The sequence below is a fragment of the Callithrix jacchus genome, chromosome Y (assembly GCF_049354715.1).
Source record: "Callithrix jacchus isolate 240 chromosome Y, calJac240_pri, whole genome shotgun sequence".
Lineage (NCBI taxonomy): Eukaryota > Metazoa > Chordata > Mammalia > Primates > Cebidae > Callithrix > Callithrix jacchus.
Window position 1 is genome coordinate 8,322,359 of NC_133525.1, and position 9,048 is coordinate 8,331,406.

Here is a 9,048-nt window from a genome sequence, read left to right on the forward strand (position 1 = left end):
GTTATAATAAGCCTGACATAACTGCATCATTTTCACCTCCTGACATTGAGCCTAATGGAGGAACACTATTAAAGAGTCATTTCGGCTTCCTATCTAAACGTGTACCCTTTCTGCCTGTAAAATCTGTTTCTTCCCCAGATCAGTATTTTGTAGCTTTGTCAACTGACGTAATTGCCACAGAAAGCCAAGATAAAATCGATTCTCTGCAACCAAGCCCACTTAGAAGTGTTTGGCTTCCTAGGTTTGTTTGCCAGCACTATGGCAGGAAATTAAAAATAACAAGACAGAAGAAAGGCCTGACCTCCATTCTACCTCTCTTACCTCTCTTTCTTCCTCCTTTTCCTTTCTTATCTCTTGTTCTCTTCCATCTCCAAGGACACTGTCTCCTTCCTGTTCAGTCTTTTCTTCTTGCACCTGTCCTTCATTGTGCATTTTCCCATCTTGCTCAGTTTTTTCTCCTGTGGACTTCTCTCCTCTTCTCCCATCCATAGCCTCTTCTGCTAATCCTCTTCAGGAAATATCTTCCTCAACATTTACTGACGAGTCCATTCTTCCTCATTCTTTATCATCCTTGCATGCTGCTCCAGCCACACTTTTAACAAAACAACGTCTCCTGATGCCTGGATCTCAATCCGGACACGAGCCTGGACAACAACCTCTTAGGCATTCAGAAGTCAAGGTTTCCCTGGCTGAGTGTCAACCAGCTGTGATCTGGAAAGAAAGTTTCCAGGCTTTCTGGCTCTTCAAGATGGCAGTTGTTTGTCATGAAACCACGGGCAAGTTTAGTCAGGCCATATGTTTGCGTTAACGTACTTGGTAGTAAGACTCTTTTTGAAGACCAAAACTGGAGTTTGTAAAATCAGAGGTTATGTTCTCAGATCTTTGCAATAGCAAAATTTACATTATTGTATGATTCATCAGAGATGTCTAAATATTTAGAGAATATCTTATTTTAGACAAACAGGGCTTATGAGCTGTGTTTTATAAACACAATTCTATTCTGAAACAGTACTTTAAGGATAGTCTTACTTCTTACACATGGTATTATCGGTACCTTAAAAACAGTCTTACTGCTAAGAAATGGCGTACTACTCCACTTGAGGTATATACACATATACAGACATTTTTGGATAACAATAATACTATGATATTTTGGATACTAATATTTCAAATGTCAATAATGCATATGTGGGTGTTTGTGTGTGTCTATATATATATACACACACATATATGCATGTATGTATATGTGTATATATATGCATGTATGTATATGTGTGTATATATATGCATATATGTATGTGTGTATACATATGCATATACGTATATGTGTGTGTGTATATCTATATATACAAATTAAATTATTATTTGAAAGAAAAGTCTGCAGATCACCTTAGTGCTATACCTAAAATTGTAGGGTAAATAATGTGTCTTTCCAAGTATTTTCTCAGAAATGAAGATACAGAATTTTCCAGCATTTTCCTAAAAACCTAAAATTAGATTTCAGAGAAAGGAGTCTATTAACACTAATCTTACTGTATCCCACATGCGGATCCCTTCCGCAGACTGTGCATCACACCCTGGTCTTATCTCGAACTGTCCCGACTGCTGGGAGGCAGAAATTGGTGACTTCCCTTGGATAGTTTCTGTGCAGCTGTCTTTCTCTCATTTCTGTGCTGGCTCCATACTAAATGAACAGTGGATCCTTAGCACAGCTAGATGTGCCAATTTAATGTAACTCTGAGTAATTCATTGCAAGATTAAGACACTATTATAAAGAAATTAAAGCATTGAGATTATTAATGAATATATTTCTCTTTTATTAATATATTTGTGTGTGTGTGTGTGTGTGTGTCTCACTCTATTATCTATACGTGGAGTGGGTATCTATACGTGGGAGGCTACTTGACTCACAGTAGCCTCAAACTCCAAACATTAAAGGACCCTCTGACCTCAGTCTCCTGATCACCTGGAACCACAGGCATACACCACTGTATTTGCGTATTTACTTATTTATTTATTTATTTTGCATGGATGCAGTCTCTCCAAGTTGCCCATCTGGTCTCCAATTATGCTTGAAAATTGTTTACAAACTGCTATTTGTGCTTTAGTGCTTATTTGAACTTCATCTGTTTCACATGACGTCCAGCGCTTTTTTCATATTGAAACAGGGAAACATTAAGACTCTTTTCTGATTGTTTTTTCCCAGAAAAAAAACTCAACAGCCCTGGCCCTGATCCAAGTGGGGCCTATTGATCTCCAGGATCCCGCCCAAGCTCAGACTGTCAACACTGATCACGCCATGCCCTAACTAGGTACGATGGGACCTCTAGGACCTGGGTTGATCTTCCTGAAGCAGCCTCTTCATTTTCAACCCCTACTGCCTCCTATATGGCTAGCTCAAAGTCTGAAACAAGAGAAAAATATACAACTATATGACTGTTGGCTACCCAGTTGGTCCCTTATGAGGGGTGAGTATTGAAGAAGACAGTGGGATGGAAGAGCAGCATCTTTAAAAAGATAATAGTATCCTCCCTTGAATAATACAAGATTTTGTCTTTCCTGTCACCATACTCTTCCTCTACTATCTAGGCTAAAGTTAAAAATAAACAAACACAAAGATCTTTTCTCTGTTTTCCATCATGAAGTCCTGGAGTTCTGCAAAAAAAGGCATCTGAGCGTCCTACGAGTCAGCCCTTGTGCCCAATTCTGGCCCAAGCTGAATGAATTCACTTTCTGTGTGAAGGCAAAAAAAAAAAAAAAGCTACAGGGGAGGCTGGCTGTAAGATGACAAATTCATGGGGTGGGGATATCAGGGAGAAAGAGGAATAACTGAAACACCAAGAGTTACTTCTGGCCCTCCCTCAAAATAATTATCGATATCTTGTTTCTGTTTTCTTTCAGGGTGACCTGGGGCACCTTTGGCGTGCCATCTACAGCAAAAGGACGCTTGGGTGCAAGTGGGAATCTTGACTCAGTTGATGAGCACTGCACAAAGCCCTGTGTCTTCAGGCAAGTCCACTCTTTCCTTTTCTGGCTCCAGGGAGTGATACGGCCTAGCCATGCACACTGGTACCAGCAAGGGCCCATGACTGTCTCTGGTTCCACGTCTCTTGCACTCTCCACCTCCGAAAATGCCTCAGCTTTCACCTCCACTCCTGCTTCTATTCGGCCGCCGTTCATCTCTCTGCCACAGCGTCAGGGTAAGGCTCAAAAACTTGGTAGGGGAAGTAGAAAAAGAAGAGAAAAAGAAACTTGGTAGGGGAGATAGATAGAAAAGAACAGAGGAAAGGAGAGGGAAAGCTCTTCCTGAGAAATGCATGAGATTTCTATCTACCAAATCTTAGAAATTAATTTCTCATGGCTTACAAAGACATTTCATGCCTTAAATATGATTTAATTTCCACAGTATTTTTGTATCATCAAGATTAGGATATAGATCATATGACTTGATTTTATTATAGTTACCTTAATTGTTTACTCTGATACTAGAAAGTAGAATGGATTGAACAAGTTCTTATGGCAAAGGATGAATAGGGCTAACATTATGACTCACTCTCCTAACACAAAGTTATTTCTTCACTACCACATAGTACCTTACGTTTGTAATAGAATTCTTCTAAAATAATGTAATTTTCAGTTAAAGATATTCTGATGTTTGGAAAAAGAATAGGAGTTGGTAAATAAAGTGTTTTAGTTGTCAATGTAGTAGAATGTGTTACATTGTGATGATCATTTTTCTCCTGCCATTGGCTGCTAGAAGAAAAACCAAAAACTATTAGCAATGACTGTTTCACATTCCTTTATTTCCAGTTATTTCCTTGGAAATTCAAGGATCTCTTTTGGTCTCCTGTATTAAATTTTTACTTAACCACAGCTATTTTATAGCTACCTCCTATTGCCCTAGCTACAGTGAATACTGCATTTAAAATACAAAGTAGGCTGAAATAATTTGCTCACATCCTCGAAAGTCTAATTCAATGACAACTACACTGAAGATGTTAGTTATGCTTCTTATTTCATCTATTTTATTATCCCTTCTATTGACAAATTACGTTCTCATTTTATCTCGATATATTTATTGACCAGCATTGCCTCAACTCAGTTTTCTGAGGAACTCTAAAATATTCATGAAAATATGACCTCCTTCCTGAACCTCAAACTTGAATTTTCACTTAAAGTCTTGGTCTGATATCTCCCTAAGATTATCAGTTTAGTAAGACAAACCCCCTCCAATTGGGGGAAAGGTGACTTATCTCCAAATTTTTCACGTTTCTAATTTCTTCAAATTTAATTATTTTTTTGTGGTCTACCTACTTCAAGAACTTTCACGTACTTACATAAATGTTGCAGTGGGGGAGAAAGGTGGAATGACTCCTAACATTTCAGCTAAACAAATGTAAGCTAAGACATAAAGAAATTATAAACTTGGAAAAAGAGTAAGAGGAACACTTTTTTTTTCAAGAAATATGCACTAACCAAAAATAGGCAGACATTCGTTTTTTGCTAGTCATATTTAAAGATGCTTACCTGGTTTTGCAGAAATAGGAGGTGTCAGAGTTGCCCGATATTTGTGCACTACTGTTGGGGTTACCATCCGCGGGGTCTGTCCTGCTGACCTGACTCAGCCATGGATGACTGAAGTATACTGACACATAGATATTATGTCTTGCCAGTTTGGCTAAGGGTCCATGGCCTCTTAAAGACTCCCTGGAGAGCACTATAACAGTTGCAACTGTCGCCCCACACTCCCACCAGCCAGTGAGACTCACTTTTAGTTAGTAAAGTTTAATTGACAAATTAAACTTGAGTCAACACCACCATATGTTAAAAGTGCAGGTTTTGATGCCCACAGTAAACAGCATTACATGGTAATCTTCCTGGTCGACCTCTCCTTGAGAGGGCCATCCAGCTCAGAAGTTACTTTTAAAACCACATGAGTAAACAAGATATTAACTAAACTGCCCCATTAAACCTTAGCTATTTGCTTTGCTTATTAAATAAATTTTAAAAGAATTTAGGCTGCTTTCAGCCAAAAACTACAGAAAAAAGAAAAACCCTTAGGTCTTCCAAAGGGGTTTGCGACACTATTCAATAACTTTCTCTAAATATTTTCGCTTAGTATTTGTGCCACCACCCTGAGTGAATTCCTACAAGGAGGGATGGAAAACTTTAAAAAATGGTCTACAGATTAACTGTGCTTATTTTTCCCCTCAGTTTTGGCAAATCACATTTCTCTGTGATATGCCATGCCTTGGCAGGCTGTGATCATCAGCTGTGGCAGTCAGATCTGCAGTGGTTCCACAATTAGTAGCTCTTGGGTTCTCACAGCTGCCCACTGTGTCCGGAACATGTAGGTTTGTGCGCCTCTTCCTATACCCTATAATTCATTATCCCTTAATTATATTGCTGAAGGATTCTCCGTGCAAATTAACTTCCGTAGTGCGAAACTGCTATTTGTACATGAGTGCTTACTTGAACTTCATCTGATTCACACGACCTCGCGGGCTTTTTTCACATCGAAATGTGGAAATAATAAAACTCTTTCTTGATTGTTTTTCTGAGAAAAATCTCACAAGCCCCGGCCCTGGTTCAAGTGGTCCATCTCACTTACACAGAAAACTTTCTTGTTTTAGGCTAAAAATAAATTGCCTCTCTGTGTTTGGCTAATTGGTACTTCTGTTGGTTAATTCCTCTGCAATCCCATTGTGTGTGGACTCTCCATTCATAAACTTCCGATTTCTCTGATGAACTCGGAACCTGCCTACTGTATCATGGCTAAAAATATATGCTGGAAATCCTGGTGTCGTCTTGAAGGGTTCAGGTTTTCCAGTGGATGTACTTTAATTACCTTTGCCTACATACACAGGAATCTTGAAGGCACTGCTGTGACACTGGGCCTGAGGTACCCAGGAGCATCCCTGAGACTTGTTAAGGTGTCTACCATTTAACTGCATGAGAGATTCCGGATGGGGAGTGGGGCAGCAAGGAATGACCTGGCATTACTTCTCCTTCAAGAGGTCCAGACTCCCACTCAGCTCTTAGCACCCTTGGGCTATCTGAAGAACCTGAATGGTGCAGAATGCTGGCTCGCTGGGCCACGAAATCTTATTCCAGGTCAGCGGTTACTTTTCTCATTAGGGTAGTAGCTCAAAGACATGAGGTTCATATTCTTAATATTATGGTTCAGAGAATAACTATGAGTACAACTGTATTCATTATTAACTATAATACATTTAATCCTCATCAGATACCCACTAGGAAATTTGTATATGTTTTATACGACGATGATAGTGATGATAACGTCACAGGAATTCAGATCTGAAAAAAATTATATGAAAATCTTTCTCTGTACAGTCAAGTTTTATAAACCAAAGTAGAGATGATTTGATTCCCAACTCGGCCAACTTTTGGACAAAGGAAAAACAGGAGTTTTGTTATTTTGTTTCTTTTTACCTTTACATGAAAATGAAGTGGAACTTCACTCGGAATTTCAAATTGCATAATTTAAACTTGACTTGTTAATTTTGAAGAGTGGCATCTATAAAGCGATGAAAATGTGAGTAGGCTGTCCGCAGTGGCTGAGCTATGGATAGTTCCAGCACTGTGGCAGATTTAACTAGGAGGAGCCTTTCAGCCCAGGAGTTTGATACCATCTTGGGAGATATAGGAAGACTTCACCTAAGGAAAATAATCAGGGATGATGTTGCACAGCTATGTGGCTATGTGGGAAGCTGAGGCAGGTGGATAGCTTGCACCCAGGAGGTCAAGGCTGCAGTGAGCCAAGACTATGCCAATCCACTCCAACCTGGGTGTAAAAGCAAGAACTTATCTCAAAAAAAAGCAAGAAAAAGTGCCAGGCGTGGTGCCAACAATTTGGGAGGGTGAGGCGGGTGGATCCCCTAAGGTCAAAAGTTCGAGACCAGTCTGACCAACATGGGGGAAAACCCATCTCTACTAAAAATACAAAATTAGTCAGGTACGGTGGTGTGTTCCTGTAATCTCCGCTACTCAGAAGGTTAAGGCAGGAGAATTGTTTGAACCCAGGAAGTGGAGGTTGCAGTGAGCTGAGATCACGCCACTGCACTCCAGCTTGGGTGACAGAGCAGTACTCAATCTCAAAAAAAAAAAAAAAAAAAAAAAAAAAAGACTAGAAAAAGAATGAAATACATTAATGTAGGGTATAAAATAATAATGATAAAATAAACTGAATTTCTTTGTATAAGTTACAGATGCAAATGTGTTTACAGGACATTAGGAATAAGACAAATCGTGGTCTCATCTCAATGCTTAGTGTTTACATGTAACGTATGTTCTTTGGGATAGTTATAGTCCATTTGTCTTTCTAGGAGAGACCGATGAGAGTCCAGGATGTTAAAGATGCAAGTGATGGAAGCTTCAAGTTGTGCCCATCTGTACCCTGACATAGGCAGTTCTGTCCTTTGCTTCATCACTCAGGCCAAAGACTCTGATGCAAATGTGGTATGCGGTCATTCTTTTTGTCTTTTAACAGGTTAGAAACTATCACTTTGTTTCTGTATAAATGGATATAGAGCCTATGCCTAAATGAGAAGTACAAATGAATCATTGATCAGTAGGAATAAATTTTCAAATTCTTTAATTACAGAACAAACTTTCTGAAAAAAACCTTTGTTAATATCTGAGTTTTCTTACATGGGTTGTTAATCTCTAGCCATGCTAAATCACTAGTATGCTGCTCTTCAAACAAAATAGATATTTTACATAATTCCCTTATTCTAATAATTCTATCTTTATACCTCAGAGCTTAAGGTGAGCTTAACATTTTCCGTTTCCCTAGTGAAAATAACGTTTTAAGGATTAGTTGTCAGTGATATTTTTGAATGTATTTGATCAGGATAATTTACCTATGCACTTAACTGATGTCTCCCTTTCTTCTGAATAGATCCTTATTATCCACTTAAATTTAAATCTAAGTTTTAGAAGTTGGGATAGAGTTTAAATCCAAATTCTGTGTTTGAATTCACAGGAGTCGGTGAGTCCAGGAAGTGCCATTATGTGCAGGCCAATAACTGGCTATGGCAGTTGGAGGCAAATAGGCTTCGCCAGTCTCAAAGCCCTAGCTACTATAGTGAGTCCACAGCTCCCTGGATCTTATCTACGTCAGCAAAAGAAGGCCACCCAGTAAGCCAGGCCTCGGGTAGAAACTGCTCATTCATCTACTCTCCTTAAACAGCCAAACTCATTGCCACTTTCTTCAGCAATAATTACTGCAGCCCAGAGACTTTGGTAGCCTAGCGACTATAACTAGTCACGCTACAGTCTGGTCACAGTCTGATAAAACCCCAGAGCAACAAAAGCTAAAATATTGACTTAAGCCTTCTAAAATCTCTCTAAACATACATTCAATAAATATGGTGTTTCTTCATAACAACTGCCGTGTTATTACTTCCTAAACTAACGCATGGCCTTGGATTGTTTCCATTTCATTCTTGAAAACGATTCACGAGTGTGTCTTTAACATGAACGTGAATACAGGATTTCATTTCTCTGCAAATAGCGTTTTCAAAACGATGTGAATTAAAAATGCAAACACTGCGAAATTGTACTTCTGAACTTCACTGGTCTTTCAGATTATATTTTCACACCTACTCACTCACACGAATTTTCATATCTGCACGTTCTCCTCAGGTGGGGGAAAATAGTATCAGAGTTCCTGAAGAATTTATGAAGGAAAGAATGACAGTGCTACCCAAGCAAGGTTCAACCTATTTGCAGCACTGTATTCAGTGAATGAAAACATTGCTTTTCAAATCCTACTAAAGTAGTGAGTCAATAGATAAAATATTACAATCACTCTACAATATGTGTACGTGAAGAATACAGAACAAGAGTTAAAATACGTAAACAAACAAATGAGGCCGGGCATGGTGGCTCATGCCTTTAAATCCCGGCATTTTGGGAGGCCCAGGTGGGTGGATCACTTGAGGTCAGGGGTTCGAGACCAGCCTGCCAAACATAGTGAAACCCCATCTTGACTAAAATGACAAAAATTAGCTGGGCATGGTGGCA

General features: G+C 39.1%; 1 long non-coding RNA gene across 1 annotated transcript; it reads left to right on the forward strand.

Moving 5' to 3' along the window:
• Nucleotides 1-5,594: 5,594 nt before the first annotated feature.
• On the forward strand, nucleotides 5,595-8,369 carry LOC128930743 (uncharacterized). Its single transcript, XR_013531945.1, has 3 exons — nucleotides 5,595-6,114; nucleotides 7,347-7,479; nucleotides 8,006-8,369. It is a non-coding gene; the product is annotated as an uncharacterized LOC128930743 (long non-coding RNA).
• Nucleotides 8,370-9,048: the final 679 nt, after the last annotated feature.